We start from the raw sequence: 17,687 nt of genomic DNA, 5'->3' as shown, positions 1-17,687 counted from the left end.
CTCTAGTGGCTTGTTCTTTCGTTTGGCAAACTCCTGTCCGTTTTTCGCTCTTTGTATAATCAGATTTACATCAAACATATGAATAGTATTTCCGATTTATTTGAATCCGACATCGGGTTATTACAGTGAGAAATATGTTCGCCAAAAATGTTTTCATTATTCTTAAATGACATTGAGTTGCACTTACAAGCTGATATATATGCGGGCATTACAATTGATCAATTATCCATTTATCTTCTATTATTCGCCGACGACGCAGTACTAATCTCAGAATCCGCTGAGGGTTTACAATCATCCATGAACAATTTGTTTGAGTATTGCACGAAGTGGAATATAACGGTGAATGTCGACAAAAACAAAAATTGTTATTTTTCATAAAGGCAGATTAAAAAAAGGCTATAGATGGGTGTACAATAATAATCCAATTGAAATCGTGAACAATTGTAATTATTTAAGACTAGTAATTTCAAGCAGCGGCTCGTTTATACAAGCCACAAATACTTTATCAGCCAAAGCGCTTAGAGCGATGAACGCATTATTTACTGTTACAAAATCATTGAATGTATCTGTTAAAATAATGTTAAATCTGTTTGATGCATATGTTGGCTCGATTCTAAATTATTGAAGCGAGGTATGGGGGTTTACCAAAGCCGAAAATATTGAGCGTGTCTAACGCAAATTCTGTAAATGGCTTTTAAGTGTAAAAGCTTCTACTATGTCAAATGCTTTGTATGCCGAAGTAGGGAGATACCCGATGTATATATGTCGATATTTGCGAGTAGTTAAATATTTCTTAAATTTGTTCAACGAAAAGTCTTCTAACTGTATCTTAAGTAATATTATTCGTAAACAATTTAAAGAAGCATGTGATAATCCTCACTCCAAGTCATGGACATCAAACGTTCGGAAACTCTTGCAAGAGTCAGGTTTTAATGACGTTTGATTATATCCAGAATCTGTTAATGTTAACAGCTTTATAATAATGTTACGCAATAGATTAAAAGATTTGTTCATTTCAAAAAGGCGAATTGGCGAAAATGACTCTCCATCACTATATTTGTACAAAATATTGAAACCCATTTTTGAAAGATCCATTTATTTAGACAAAATTGAAAATTCGAAATTTAGAAACATAATCGCAAAATTGAGATTGTCTTCACATGTTCTATTTATAGAAACTGGTAGGCACCAAAACATTCCAAGAAATGAAAACACATGTACATTTTGTTCACTGAATGAATTGAAGTTGAGTACCATTTTGTTCTTATATGTCCTTTATATGATAATATTAGAAATACATGTATACCTGTTTTTTACAGAAGAAGACCAAGTATGTTTAATTTTTTACAATTGTTGAATGAGACTAGAAAATCTGTATTGATACGTCAAGCTAATTTTTGTATAAAAGAATTTAAACTTAGAGCCAAAATTTATAGTCTTAGGAGAGAATAGTTTTTTTCCCAAAAATTGTGATTTTGTAAATAATTTCTAACTGCATAATGTTTATATTTTATTTTTCTCAATCACTAACGAATCATAATCATTAACTTTACTTTGTTTAACAATTAAGAACCTTCTCTTTCATATTGCATTCTCACAAAAATCATCTATGTGTAAAAATGCATAAACATTTGTTGTTAGTTTGACGCATGTGTATGTATATGTATTTATCATTGATTTATTGTTTTTGACGATGAGCTGTATTTGCTTAAGTCGCAAATAAACTATCTGTTCTGTTCTGTTCTGTTTTCGTGCTCATGCTAACTAATTCACTTCCCAATTCGTGTAGATATAAACAATCGTTTCAATCGTGATACATCGACTATCTTCGGAATGCTCCGTTAGCTAGATGTATGTATCGGCCTAAAAGTCGTCTGCTGGTGCAGAGTGCCTATCGGATAGCAAATTTCGAGCTTAAAGGATGTCAATAAAATACACTATTTTCAACTTGCGTCAAAACTAAGCCGCGTAAATTGACAACATTTAATAAAATATTCTCGTTTACCGTTTATAATATGGAACCGTTGTTTAATAATACAATTTATTTTAACAGCTTGTTGCAACAATCCAACTATCAGCTACTGTTCCTTAGTGTCGCTGCGATGTGCAACTCCTAAAGGCTATTTTTCATGTAAACCAGGGACCTATATAAACAAATTTCCATGTGGAATCCAGGTGGCATGTTAATCGGCTATTTGAGCCATATAAACTATTGTCTGGCATACATAAACACAAAAAGATCATCAATATATCCATCCAAAGATCTTTCAATATTTATAGATCGTTGATCCATTATGCGCAAATTAAACAACTAACGTGATGGTGTGCTCGCAGAGTAATGATATTAATCCAAGTTTAACAAACACACGTAGACTGTTCCAGTAAATGACTACGTTTTTGCATTACAAATGCTAAAACCATTAACCAGCTTTGGGGTTTAAAACTGTCTTAAGGCAAGGAGCAACCAAGAATTAAAGACAGTCAAGTCATTTGTTATTTAAATTCATCATGTTTAAGCTTAAGGTTCAGTACAAACGCAAATTAATTGAAGTGAATTATATTTATAATATCAGATGCAGCAAACGTACGTTATGGTGTTACGTTCAAACAAATACAACAGATGAGCAAATAGATAACTTAATCTGCAGTTGGATGGTACTGTAGTGAGCATACACCAGCTATTGTGTCTTAGTTGCTAAGGATATGACTGAACCACAAAGCTTTAACAAAATTCAAGTCATTTTGGTTCGCCTGTGTCGCTACTTTCACAACAATTTTCTTATCTTAAATATATTCGATATAATGTTATATGATAAAATACGCACTTAGTTTAATTAAACCGTAATCGGTCTGGAAAACTCGTGATTGGTAAAATATGGTCATGAATGTATATATTACGGTACAAAACTTATCCTGTTTTAGCCAAAGCAATACTATATCCCTTTCGACTTTTTCACATTGCATTTATTTGAAATTGCGAAATGAAAGTCGATAACATTATGTTTTTCAAACTTAGCCATATTAAATGATTATTAATCCTTACAAGCAAATTCAATAAATAAGTAACCTCAATGTCTCATTTACGTTAGAACCTGCAGTTGATGCAAATATATTCCACTGCAAAATCAATGCAAGATGTACGGTCTTATACACACTAGCAAGAATTGTTCATGTTTGAAGACCAATTAGAATAAGGACAAATTTTCGACCAATTTAGCTGGCATCTCGCCAACAGGTGCAGCGTCGATCACCAACAGAAGGTAGTGAATCTTTTCTGTAACTCTCGGTTGATGAACCAGGCATTGTCAAGGCTTATTGGAGCGACTTTGATTAACTTTCAAGTAAAATTAAACTGTCTACGTAAATTTATAGCTGTGTAATATTAAGCTGGCACTCGTTAAGTCCATTTGTGTTATTATGGCGTCAGTTTACAATATGGCGGACAAATAAGTAAAAAAAATAAGTTACATTGTTTTAAACCAAAGCATGCATTATGTCCGTATTCCTGAACTTAAACCAAATTAAACTAGAGCTTTGTCAAAGACGTGACGAATACCCCCACATACCGCATTGACACAGAATACGGTGCATTTTGCCTTCACAAAAAACAGCGGACACCATGCTCAATGTTTACAACGCACTAAGTGACCTCGTGACCTAGTTTTTGACCCGGCATAGCCCATGTTCGAACTTGACCTACAAATCATCTAGATAAAACTTCTGACCAAGTTTGGTGAAGTTTGGTGAAGATCGGATGAAAACTACTTGAATGAGAGAGCGGACACCATGCTTAATGTTAAAAACACACTCAGTGACCCAATGACCTAGTTTTTGACCCGGCATGACCCATATTCGAACTTGACCTAGACATCATCTAGATACAACATGAGACCAAGTTTGGTTAAGATCGGATGAATACAACTTGAATTAGAGAGCGGACACTTAATACGGACCGACCGACAGACAAACAGACCGACAGACAAGTTCACTCTTATATACCCCCCTAAACTTCGTTAATTATCAAGTGTAAGATTTCATAAACTGAATTTAGATAACCGACAACTAAGCAGTCAGTGTTGAATAAGATTTGCTTCTTTTACAAGTATAATAATGTCTTCATTTGTTTAAATAATAGCATGCAAAGTAAACAACATAATACTGGGAATGCTGTTATAAAATATATTTCTTCCTTGCATGCATCGTGATATTCATCTTGCTAAGTTGATCGTAATACTTATATTATAACTTATATTATTGAACATATTATCTCAGTACTTACTTATTAACTAAATGTTTTCTTATAGTTTTACGAAAATCGGCTATTAGTGAGAACCGCTTTCAACGATTCAAATCGCTTCTTATACGGAAACTAATATATTATTCCAAACAGTATTTTAACACATTAACCTTTAATATTTGCGAGCTGTATATACACCATTTTGTCATTTGCCTATAATAAATCACCTGCAGTTGTAAGTGTACATATTCAGTCACCACAAGTTCTTTGTCTCAACATATAACAAACAATAAATCAGAATACTTGTGAAAAGTTAACACTTATTAACGTGTCATAGATATTAAACATAACCTCGTAATAATCTGGGGTTTCCATCCAGCAAATAGCTGCACTCAAAATGGTCAATACCATGAGTGACCTCTAGACCAAGTGTATCGAAGAGCCGGAAATTCATTGTCGCTACAGAACGCAGATTCAATTCCTTAGGGGTGTACTGAAAAGCATATATATAGCATTTCCGATGTGGTTTGTCGATGCATTTTATGGTTTTTAGATCCCGCTGGCATTACGGGTTGGATGAAACATCCCACGCATTGCAAACTTAACGTTTAATATTTTTTAATTTTTACAAACAAGTTTTTAAAGAAATCATGCATATTCTATATAATTTTAAATAAGCTGTTATGTAATGTTTACTGGTATATAGTTGAAGTCTTAAGTACTTATATGCTCAAAATTTATAGGTTGATACCCTATACGTATAAGTCTATACTTGTCCTCACATAGTATATAACCTACCGATTAAATAGTTCATTGTTTACTTATACACACAATTTGGAAAAGTTAAGGCTTCCACAGTCCATTTAAGGAATGTACATTTTCAAGATTGCATTAACTGTTCCAGTATCGCAAGTGTAATGCCATGTGTGGAGATCCCACACGGAGCACTTTGAGAGAATGACCCTTGAACACCGATTTGATTGTGTTGTAGAAGCTGGACTTGCCCGTCCCCAATGGACCTAGCATCAGGATACGGACATCTGCGAGTCCCAGCTCATCGGTAGTTTTAAACGATACTATATCCTTGGTTAGCACCTCAAGAAACTTAAATCCGGACAATTTATATTTATAAGGATAATAATAATATATAAGATTATAAAAGGTTCATGGATCTTTTCGATCTGATAATAATTTTGATGAATGCAGGAGGCATGTGCGTACCTATTAAGCAAATTTGAACAAACATGCTAGTGGTATTACACTAATGCGTAGGTGACTACAATCAGATTTGGTTTAAAATCGCTTATTTAATATACTGATATCGTAACAATGTGGTAATATGAAAAAGATCTTCACCTTTTCATTTCATTAAGAAGTTCTCCTCCAATGTTGTGGAGGTTGTGATGGCTGTGGTGTATTCTCTATGAGCTGCCCATCTGTACATTATATAAAGCATTATATAAAGAAAATGTGCACAGTCGGGATTTTTGACAAGTTTATTATGATTTACTAGTGTGCATAAAAAGTACACTTGCATTTTAAATATAAACATGTATTATATTTTTTAACACATACTATTCTTTACATCGCTGAATTATATTTACATATAGTAACTATTTTTAACAAAAACATTTAAAAAATCATCTTTGTTAAACAATATTTTATAATTTCGTTGAATAAATTTATTCGTTAATCGTTATTGAATGAAAGTCATAATATAAAAAGTAATTGCTTTCAACGAACAATTGCAACAAATCACTGTAAAGGGTACTCGCATGCATAACAACGCTGACATCATTTTGCTGAATTATGTTTGAAAAGTAAGTAGTTAATTTTAAACCTTAGATTGCTAAATGTTAATTTTAGATCCGTGATGATAACGATTTTGTAATAAAAGAAAAATACGTACACACGGGCAACTTAATTTTGAGGCATATGCTTTTAACGCCAAACGCATATAAATTAAAGCTGCATGGAACAACGAGATACATTTATTATGAACACATATGAAATGATAGTTTGGCATATATAATTCATTGACATATTTAAAAAAGCATACACATTTTACAATTTAAAGCAAAATAGCCACCACAGTTGTTAACTATGTTATTGAATTTTTGAAGATCGTATCCTACACCACCAAAATGTAATTGGTCTGAATATCCCAGCATCGAATATCTTTTATCGAGATTTGGAAATTTGATGACTTTGTCCGTAGCCTGCACAGAATGTACTAAAATGATCACGTGTTCAATCTTAAATCAAAATCTTTTCTCATAAATGAAATATGTGCAAGCTTACGATAAAATAATGCATCCACGAGGAAAGGACGCTTACGCATGTGGGATAGGTAGCCTGCAACTTCCCAAAAAGCGCGGTTGCGCTCCATAATAATCTTACGAGCCATATTGTTTTTTTTTAATTAATTTTATGTTTTCCTTAAAATGATGATATTGAATTTGATTTAGAATATTATCGCGTTTCACCATTTCCATGTGCAAAAAGATAAAACCATACCTTTCCACATTCTTAAGCGTCCAACCGTTATGGATCAATTATTTTATACTGAGCTTGCACGGAATTTAGTCAAATTGTAACATGTAAAATTTTAGATCAAAACCTTTACTGATATATTTACGTTTGTAATGTTTTGCGTTAGAATAATCTCCACGTGTTATGTTATGTACGTAGAAAAATTCGCATATGTGATCTTACTTCGATAGAGAATTACACAAATCATGATCACAAATCATGATCAACACATATTACTGAAAAATGCTTACCTTGATAAAAAGGTACGGTTGCTTTTACTTTCGTTTTCATTCACATGCGCAAATACATATATGCGTGTAGATAACCTCTAGTTCCAATCGTCATTCATCAACTATCTTCGGAATGCTCCGTAAGATAGACACATGTTAATGAGTTAAATGTATCTGTCGGTCCAGTTTGCCTATCGGATATGAAATTTAAAGCTTAAAGGATACTGATAAAAATACACAAGTTTAAACTTGGACAGATAATAACACTTGAAAGAAAGCTTCATAAATATGCATAAGTTATCGTTTACCATGTATAACATGGACTCATTGCCTTATAGTATATTTCCTATTTACAACTATGCACCTTAATACACTGTTCAAACAGTAATTGGCAAGATATGGCTACAAGTGGTCTTGGATATACATGATAGTATACATCTTAGCCTGTTTTGGTAACTGCAATATAACATCCCGATTTATATCTTGTACTACTTAAGTAAAGAAGTACACAAATAACACTTTAGTTATGCGCCCACTGTCATGTCAATTTACAAGCACACGTCCGTATGTCGGACTTCTGTGTTTCGACTAACGCAAAACTTGTTTATTAAACGCGCAATCTATAAAACTGTTGTCAATCTAATACTAAGGCCAACATGTTTTAATAAATTGATTTACGGGATATTTTTTATAAAAATAGGGTCGGGGGTCGAAATAAAAGTAAAAGAAAAAAAATCACAGAGTCGACAAAAAAAAAGTTTAAACTTGTCAATTTTTAATATTTTTATAAACCAACTTTTTACGTTACTTTATAACTATATATCTTATTTATGAAAACAGTAAGTCACTAAAAGCAATAGAAATAGTGTTATTAATGCATTTTTCAAGAACATTTCTTTTTAGTCTTAATGCTTGTGGAATGTCTTCATTGTCTGCTCTTGAATAAAAAATTGTACATTAAAACATTATTAAAAGAAATCACTCAGTGTTTGTTTTTTATCAAATAAAGTGTAATCTGGCACTTTTTTGTTTTATTGTTTAATGCCCTGCTTAATAAACCTTTCTTAAGTAGAAATCAATGTTGAATACTAGTAGCATTCATGAAAAAAAAGAGTCCAACACAAGACAACTTTAAACTGTCAAATTGAAAAGAACCTAAAATGTCATTTACATAAACGCAACAGTAGAACACTATAATTATGTATGTTTCTGACTAGACTGTTATAATCTAAGGAACGCTTAACAGTATAACACCATATTAGTGTTTTTCCCAGGAGGGCAAAGGGGCGTGGTGTATTACTTTCAAAAAAGGCATTTTGACGCACAGTTTGTGCAAAAAAAGGCAAAAAAAACGTTCTCTGGATACCTGGTTTTGAGAGAAACATTTAATCACATTAGAGGCAGTTAAGGACAAAACATAAAAATATAAACAAGCACATTTAATGGTAATTGATGTATTTAACTAACTTTAATGTAAGTGATTTCAGCCAAGTAAAAATTGGGTCGGTTAAAAACAAAGTGTCATAAAATTCAAAATAGTATCATTTAAGTCATATTTTAAACTTAGTTTTTATAGAAACACTATATACAGCAAAAATACCAAGAACAAGACAGATTTACCGTTTACTTTTTGAAATAAAAATAAAAATGCAACATGCATGGTTCGTATTTTCAACAGTTAATCACCCAATTTCGCCATAACGTTGTTTTAATTTTAATAATTGAAGAATGTGCATAAAAATTGCAACATATTTAACAATAAATATAGCTTATATGCCATATTAAATCAAATTACGTTAGAAAATAAATAAAACGCGTCGCAAAAAAATATACGTCGGCAGGATTCGAACCTGCGCGGGAATATCCCAAAAGATTTCTAGTCTATCGCCTTAACCACTAGGCTACGGCACCTAATAGTAGGCTCTTCAACCTTAGAAGAAATCGCGGGAAATAATTAGAGGTGCGCTACCTTAAGATACTAAAATCATAATAACTCATGTTTTGAAGGCTATAAATTATTGTTCTGCAAAAATGTGTACTCTAATACGAATCTTCAGAATGTATTGTTAAATGGGCATGGGATTTAAAAAAATCAGTGCAGGTTTGATTTGCCATATGTATTTATTGGTTTCAGAATGTAATTGTTATTTGTGTATACATTTAAACAATTCTTTAATAAGGCATAAAACCTTTTACCTTTTCAGTCCATTCGGGAGTTTTTCTCCAGGGTTGTGGTTGTTGTGGTGGGTGTGGTGGTTGTGGTGGTTGTGATGGTTGCGGTTGTGAATTTTTCCGCTGACCGTCTGTATATAATCAATGCAAAGTAGGAACATAATTTTTTCATTATCAATTTGGATCAAAGTCAATTATAACATTACAAACATGTTATTGTTGAAACATGACTATATGCTCTGAATGTACAAATGCGTGTGCATGTATAAAATAAACATATTCATTAAATAACGCTAGATCAGTACCTTCAGTAAAATCTTCACATCAAATATTTTGCTATTGAGTATTCGACTTTGTAATTGAACAATATATACATTCTTTAAAAAGAGTAACAGCTTATTCGCAATACGCCAGTTTTCAATGTAATTGGTTTTGATTATTAGCCTGTAAATATTGGCACCAAGTTTGATTATGATTCGTTCACAACTTGTGTAAAAGAGAAAACAAGGATACTTAAGCCTTTTTATAATTCATAGAATATTGAAAAGAAGTATTTCAGGGGATCTAGCATGCTATCAAGTTTTGTCAAGCTTAAATGCCCACAAAAATGGTCACCATGCTTCATAATGAAACGATTAAAGATATTTGAGTTGCAGTGCAAACAAAATCAATTAGACATTTCGTATCATTCAAGGGTCACAATTTAGAAGTTTTTCCTGAGATCTGGCTGTTTATAGAACGTTAATGGCCACACACATTATTACCAAGTTTCATGACGATTTTAACAATTTTGGTAAATGAGCGAATTTCGTTCTCATGGAAGACGCCCGTCCGCCCGCGTACCTTCAAAAAGGTGACCATTCTTCGCACCGTTTATTAAACGTGCATTCGAAAAGAAATATAACATACACTTTAAAACGGTTATATGCTTTTGCTTAATTTATGTGTTTAAATGTCACTATTTAAATTGTATACTCTCCTGTCCAGTGTCCTGCGTTAATTATTTCCTATTTTGACATTCATTCAAAATCAATTTAAAATACATGTTCATGTGCGTTTCTGATCACGATACTTTATACTACCAAATCAAGCCTTAAAAAGCTATTAGATAATTTATATACCTTAAATAATGCCTTACTATAAACACCCGGATTTAAAAGTATGGTGTAGATAAATTAGCAATGGAGAACAGCATGTACTTGTACCTGTTACACAGTAAACTTCTAACTCGGTGACTTGCATGTTTCCATTGTTTACTTTGTCAGAAGTAAGATCTTGGTTGTTGAAGGAGTGTCCAAAACTATGAAATTGCTACCTGAGCTGTTGACTGTGCTACTGAAGGTGTGGAGATCGTTCCCGCCACCAAAAGTAGGTCCACATGTAGAATGTCCATACATTCCATATGTAGAATTCTTAATTTGAAACTTGTTGTGTTTATTGCTGCCTGAATACTTCAGTTGAAACAGGAAGGCATTTGCTTCTGTAATCCAAGCATTACTACTGTTCCAGCTCAAACTCCCATAACCACCGTACACGGAGTCCTGTTTGTTGTACAGCACCGTCACAGTCGGTCCCTGGTTGTCACACTTCTGCTGGAATGCTGTAGCGTTACATCCATCCATGGTTATCTTGTAGAGCACGGTGAATATCTTGGGTCCCGTGCCAATCCAGGACTCCAGCTGATCAATGTATTTATTTGGCAACTGTCCCGCCATTCACTACCTGAGCTAAAGCAAACATATAACAACCAATTTTAAGTTAAGTAATATTCTATTTATATGAATGCATGTTTAAGAAGTGCGTATGCGTGACACAAAGTGTTTTTTGTACAGGTCAACCAAGCAAACGGTTCATTATCATGTTTTACAATAATTATTTGCCTTTTAGTGATATCGTCACAAGCTTGCCTTTAAGGCTTTGTTTGTGATAAACACGATTTTTATATGAAATATAGCAAATTACATTAAATGCTATAATCGATAACTATTCATTTTAGTGAATAGTATGTTTGCAATGAAATTCAGCTCGTTACATAATATAATAATATGTTTGTTTAATAGAGTTAATGATCGAGTGCTTAATAAATTTAATGCATCAATGTGCAAGAGAGTGACTGCATACTTGTCAGAGAGAGGAATAAATTGATTGAGTGAAACAGCGACCGAGTAAAGATGTGATTCGAATGACGCTATTAGTATTCAACGCGTAAGTAAATGAAAACTTCTTTCAGTGACCGTACGTCTGATGTAGATTGAGAGTGATAAGTGCTTACGACATAGTTCTTGTCAAAAAGTATATATTTATATGCATATTTAAATCATGTTTACATTATAGCTCACGATTATTGTAAACAATAAACAAATGCAAAATTGTGTAAGATATATGTATTTATGTGGATCTTTAATGTTTGAGTAATCGCAATTATCAAGGTGCAGAATCAACCAAGTTTTGAGGGGCGTTCACTCGGGCTGAACAGAATGTGCACACCGTTAAGAGTTTTATTTTTGCAAATATTTCAAGGTATTTCAATGTATCTTAATTGCATACAAGACAGTTTTCTTGAAGTTTGTGCCGATATCTTATGGTATAAGAAAATCCTTGACTTCGTCTTAAATCGGTGACGAAATTTCACGTTGCGTGAAGCATAACCGTGTACATGAATGCAGTAAAATATATTTTTTTAACAAGAACACGTGCTTATTAAATATAGAGAATACTAGGCCGGTGCCGAATAAAGCGATTTTTATTTTGCGAGGCTTAGAAAATCTGAACCACGAGCCTTAGCTTGGTTAACCTTTACCTAACCATAATCCAGGGTTATATCCCCTATACCATGCCTCGCTCGTTGTAATTATCCTCTGTATCTGACTAACCTTTCGTATAAGATTTGCTTTAGTAAGAATCATCTCTTCTATTTTAACAAAGAGCATATCCAGCACAGCAAAGCATGGGCACAATTAATTTCAAAAGAATCAATAGATTGAACTTCCTTAAAATTTGACCTTGCTTTCACCTCGCGATTTCGCGAACAAGGGAAAGAACTCTGCTCTTTGTAATGTACTTCTTACGGATAAATGTATAAATATTTACAGAAAGTTTGTTCGAGAAAGCAAATGAAATTAACTTTATGAATATCTTCAAATTACGATCTCAATTAGGTTCGCGCAATCATCAGAGCATTCAAGCAGAGCAACTAAGTTTTACGCTACGTTCCGTCGTTCGGCTTATAGAAACGCACTTACGCATTTAGAAAAACGTACGTAACTTTATACGTACGTAAATTTTCGTCCGTAACGTTACGCATTGTACAAGAAACGGTACCCAGAACTGTTTTACTTACATCTGATATCATGCATTTTTATGAAATTACTCAAACCTGTTTACCTGATTCCCCAATATTAAAAACTTTCACTTTCGCTTTTGCATACCTACGCATTAGATCACTTCCGTTTGCGCAAACTACATGTAGCTCATTTAATATCGCGTTATCGTTCATCAAATTTCAAACTCCAACAGAATCGTAGCGCAGTTAAAACACGTCTGGCAAAAACTATATGCATTTAAAATCGCGTATACGGCTATTGAATTTTTGTTTATTTGAAAAGTTTTACAGCAATCTATTTACCGGCTTCTCTCCAGTTGATGAGAGTTTCCCGCCATCTTTCAAAGTCTTATGTAGTCTCCAACCTTCAACCTTCAAGTAAAAGAGTGAATTTGTAGTAAACAACAACAAAGTTTTTCCTACCACATGCACACAGAAATATTATAAAATAAAGTTATGGCAAGTAACCCTACAGAGAACCGTGTCTTCAAATAAATGATGTTCATGTTTTTAGAGGGTATAGCACAACCAAAAGTATTTAGCATACTGTAACCTTAAAGCAAAGTACTCAGCAACTACCAACTCAGCTAAGATCAAAACAATTCTGCAATACGCATGTGTATATTCAGCTGATATCTATACCACCTACTATCAGAAAGTAATTCGATTATTTAATTAAAAAAAGATGTGTTTGTAAGATACACAATGCCCCCTACTGCGCCGCTTTTAATTTTTGTATTATATCCCTTTAAAAAATATTACTTCGATTGCGAAAATTATCTGTACCTGCAAAATGATAAATTGAAATTATATTTCCTTTAAAGCTTGTTACTTCCATTGGATCTGTTTTTTTGCCTTTGACCTGCAAGGATAACATTGACCGTGATCTTTCACCATTCAAAATGTGCTACTCCATGAGATACACATGCATTCCAAATATCAAGTTGCTATCTTTAATATTGCAAAAGTTATGGCCAATGTTCAAGTTTTCGGACAGACGGACGGACGGACAGATGGACAGTTCAACTGCTATATGCCACCCTGCCGTTGGCATAAAAATATAAACACACATAATAACACACAAAAATTACAATTTAGTTTTATTCTTTTTTTCAAGAGGTAAAAAAGTATATTGCACATTTTGGTATTAAATAAAGTTCCATGCAATTAAGCTGTATGCTTTGGAAATGTTTCCAACTGAAAACATTATTCCTTTTAAGTTACACAACTATATAACTGGGTAACAACAATGCAAACTAGACGTGACGTATACTCCCACGTGCCGCATTGACACAGACTATTTTGCATGCTGTCTTCACAAAACAAGAGGATCTAATTTATGGTGATTTTTAAGAATTATTATGCCATTATCATTTATGGTCATTTTTGACCTTTGAACTCAAAGTGTGACCTTGACCTTGGGTATTTACATAATTATTTCGTGCGACAAACCGTATAATGATGGTGAAAATGATTTAAAATCTCACAATGAACGGCATAGTTATGGCCCAGACAAGCTCATTCGTGGCCTGTTTTACCTTTGAACTCAAAGTATGACCTTGACCTTGGAGATATCAACGTAATTCTTTCGCGCGACACACCGTCCAATAATGGTGAACAAATGTGCCAAATGATTTTAAAATCTCACAATGAACGACATACTTATGGTCCAGACAAGCTTATTTATGGTCATTTTTGACCTTTAAACTCAAAGTGTGGCATTGACCTTGGAGATAACGACGTAATTCTTTCGCGCGACACACCGTCCAATTATGGTGAACACATGTACCAAATGATTTTTAAATCCCACAATAAATGACAAAGTTATGTCCCGGACAAGCTCGTTTATTGCCATTTTGACCTTTGAACTCAAAGTGTGACCTTGACCTTTGAGATATCGACGTAATTCTTTCGTGAGACACACCGTCCAATGATGGTGAACAAATGTGCCAAATGATTTTAAAATCTCACAATGAACAATTTTGTTATTGCCCGGACAAGATTTTAGGACAGACGGACAGACCGACAGACCGACCGACCGACAAAGTGATTCCTATATAGCCCCCATTACCAATGGTAATGGGGGTATAATAATCGAGTTCAAGTTTCAGTCTCAAAACAAAGAGACATATTTATAAGAAACGGCATGTTATTCTAAAAATCTATCAAGTTTCTTTACTACATATACCTGAATACATACTAATGGTATAGCTTATCAGTTTAATTCAACAGTATAGCTACCGGTCATATTTCTGAGTATCCATGATGTCTTAAAATATTTTGATTCAATCCTCACTTTTTAGTTCATGTTTTTAATAATACATGATGAAACATAAACATGCCAAAACATAAACAGAGTTGAGCTAGGTTAGCAAATTTAAATTGATGTTTTTGTACCGAATGCTTCAAAATGAGTTTATACCTTATTGAAAATATTTTTTAATGGATAAATCGGTGATAAATGAACGACTATATAAAGACTATAAAATATTTTAAAAACAAAACAATCAACGAAAATCAACACAATTGCATGTAATACAATTGCAAATAGTTTTCTTGTGTACATGAAATGTAAACTACTCGTAAATCCCCATAATTTTGTTCATATTCTGTATACACAATATTACGTTCTGAAACAAATGCAAGCAAAATGTATGTTTTTGTCATAAGCTTGGACGTTTTGAATTTCCTTAAAGTAATCATTATTTAATAAATGGTACCAATAAATGGTAGTAAATATTTTAATATTTTATCTAAAATGCTTCATTCTCGTTATGTATTGGATTAAGATTGAAAAAATAAACTGCTGACAAAAATATACTCACTTTAACGCAAACATGAAAGTGAAAATCTTTAAAGCTTGTTACACATTGCAAATGTATCTTTTCGAATCAAGTGCACTCTCAAAACACAACAATAAAAAATAAGCACTCAATACATATATATAGATTAGCTAAATGAACATAGGAGTCAGGCTTGAAAACAATTGTAAGATCATAAACCCTAACATATTATGTAATTCTTTGTTTCACTATTAGAAAAAGTAATATTTTGATCCATAAACACAATCAATATAATATATATACTGTTACCTAAAATTAAGTGAGTCCCGACCTGCATTAGGATCTTTATATAAGTAAAATAAATTTTGAAAATAAGAGAGGGTCTACGGTCGTGTTTCATATGTTCGTTATGGAAAAGCTTTGCATATTCAAACATTCGCAAGACACTGAATCCTTAAAATCTATAATACTTTGCAGACAAAAGTAACAATAAAATGAAAAACACATTGACAGTTTCAGGAATGTCTAAACGAACAAGTTGACAACACAATTACAGTCACACTCTGATATTATACATCAGAAACACACTTGATAGTATAGTTTCAATAATGCATCATGTAATTAATTTCCATACAAATCGTCAACAAGAAAGAATTTCACCATTTGCTCACATTTAAATGAAATGATGACACACCCTCTAAAAAAGAAAGGAATCATATTATCACAATAAGTATTATTGGTCATATCCAGTGTCTTAATAAACAACAAGTTTTTCATATATTTTACAATTTATACCAAAGTTTACAAACATATAAGTATTAATCATAGTATCTAAACCCAAACCCATATTTCCACACATTCAAGACGCCGTTTCTTGACGCTGTCAACAAGAGGCACTGTGAGGCTTGACACAGAGCCACGTCTGTGATGACGTCATTGTGATCCGAGGCTATGAGTCCTCGGTGGGGGCGGGCTTCTTTCTATACGACTCCACCATCACCTATGTGCCCTCTATCAGATGTGATCTGAACACAAGTTACACTGTTAGACACTGTTGTATAGTTTGTTTCTTCATTAACTGTTAATGATTTTGATATCTAGTATGTTCTTGGACATTTTAAGTTAAGAGTTACGGTTAGTACAGTACTACTAATACTACTACTACTCACCCTAACACTACTTCCCTATCACCCGAGTGCCTTCTAAAAACCGAGATCCTAGGCTTAGACAGACAAAAACACAAACCAAACTATAAGACAATTTAGTTTTTTTTTCCTTTTCAACGTGTCATAATTTTGAGTTCCTTTATTTTCTTGGGCATCAACTGATACGAAAGGAACAGGGCTTTAATAAGGTTTTAAAATAAAGAAACAGAACTGAAAACAATATTTTATTTTTGACTTGAGCATATTATTTTGTTTTGTTACGTACTGACCGCTATTTGAAATGAGCTGTTCTTATTTTCTATATAGTCAGGCGATTACTTTGATATTTACGTTGCGTTGTGACTGATTAGATAAAAATGTTGGTTTAATGCAGCTGATTCAAAATGTCTTCATATGCTTATATATTCTATTCCTATTCTTATGATTGAACTTCTCTACATGTATTTTACAAGTATAAGTTTCGCATGGCACATATGTGCATGTTTAAATTATACATATAGCGACATACCCTGCAGTTCAGTTCTTTAGATATATTAGAAGTATGTCGTCATGTTAACGGGTGTCTCAAGACTCCTAAACTGAGCGGTGTCATTGAGGTCAATCTCAAATGCACATTGAAGAATTATGTGTATGCATGTATGTTTCGAAATGCCTTGTCAAATACAAAGTCCAACTCTTTATGTGTAGTTGCGTTATTTATAAGGAAAAAATTGTTGCGTTGAACTAAGATAATACTGATGAATTTATTGATGATGATGATGATGATGATGATGATATTGATGAAGATGATGATAATGTTGTTGACAGCGATGAAGATTATTTGAGGATTTTAACCCATTTATGCCTAGTGGACTCTGCCATCCTTCTAAATTGGATCAATTTATTTCCAAAATTAATGATGTCAGGTATATTTGTTCTATATTTAGAATATTTCTTACAGAAATTCCTTTAAGCAAACAGCGCAGACCCTGATGAAACGCCGCATCATGCGGCGTCTCATCTGGGTCTACGCTGTTTGCCAAGGCCTTTTTTTCTAGACGCTAGGCATAAATGGGTTAATAATAGATCCCCGGCATTCACAACGTTTATGTTGTGGTATCTCCAATACGTATCTTAATGAGAAACCAGAAACTATATTAAGATTTGGGTGTATACGTTTTATTTTATTTTATTAGTATTTATTGATTTAGTTTTATTTTTATATAAGGGGGTGAAAAGGTGGATTTAACAGCTGTGCCGAAATTT

General features: G+C 33.1%; 1 protein-coding gene across 1 annotated transcript in view; it reads left to right on the top strand.

Annotated features, from left to right (window-relative positions):
* LOC127855142 (uncharacterized) overlaps positions 1-17,687 on the top strand; it is a 368,604-nt gene that overhangs the window by 189,335 nt on the left and 161,582 nt on the right. The window lies entirely within an intron of this gene.

Source organism: Dreissena polymorpha, chromosome 13 (genome assembly GCF_020536995.1).
Source record: "Dreissena polymorpha isolate Duluth1 chromosome 13, UMN_Dpol_1.0, whole genome shotgun sequence".
NCBI classification, from domain to species: domain Eukaryota; kingdom Metazoa; phylum Mollusca; class Bivalvia; order Myida; family Dreissenidae; genus Dreissena; species Dreissena polymorpha.
This window is presented reverse-complemented; position numbering and strand designations above follow the sequence as displayed.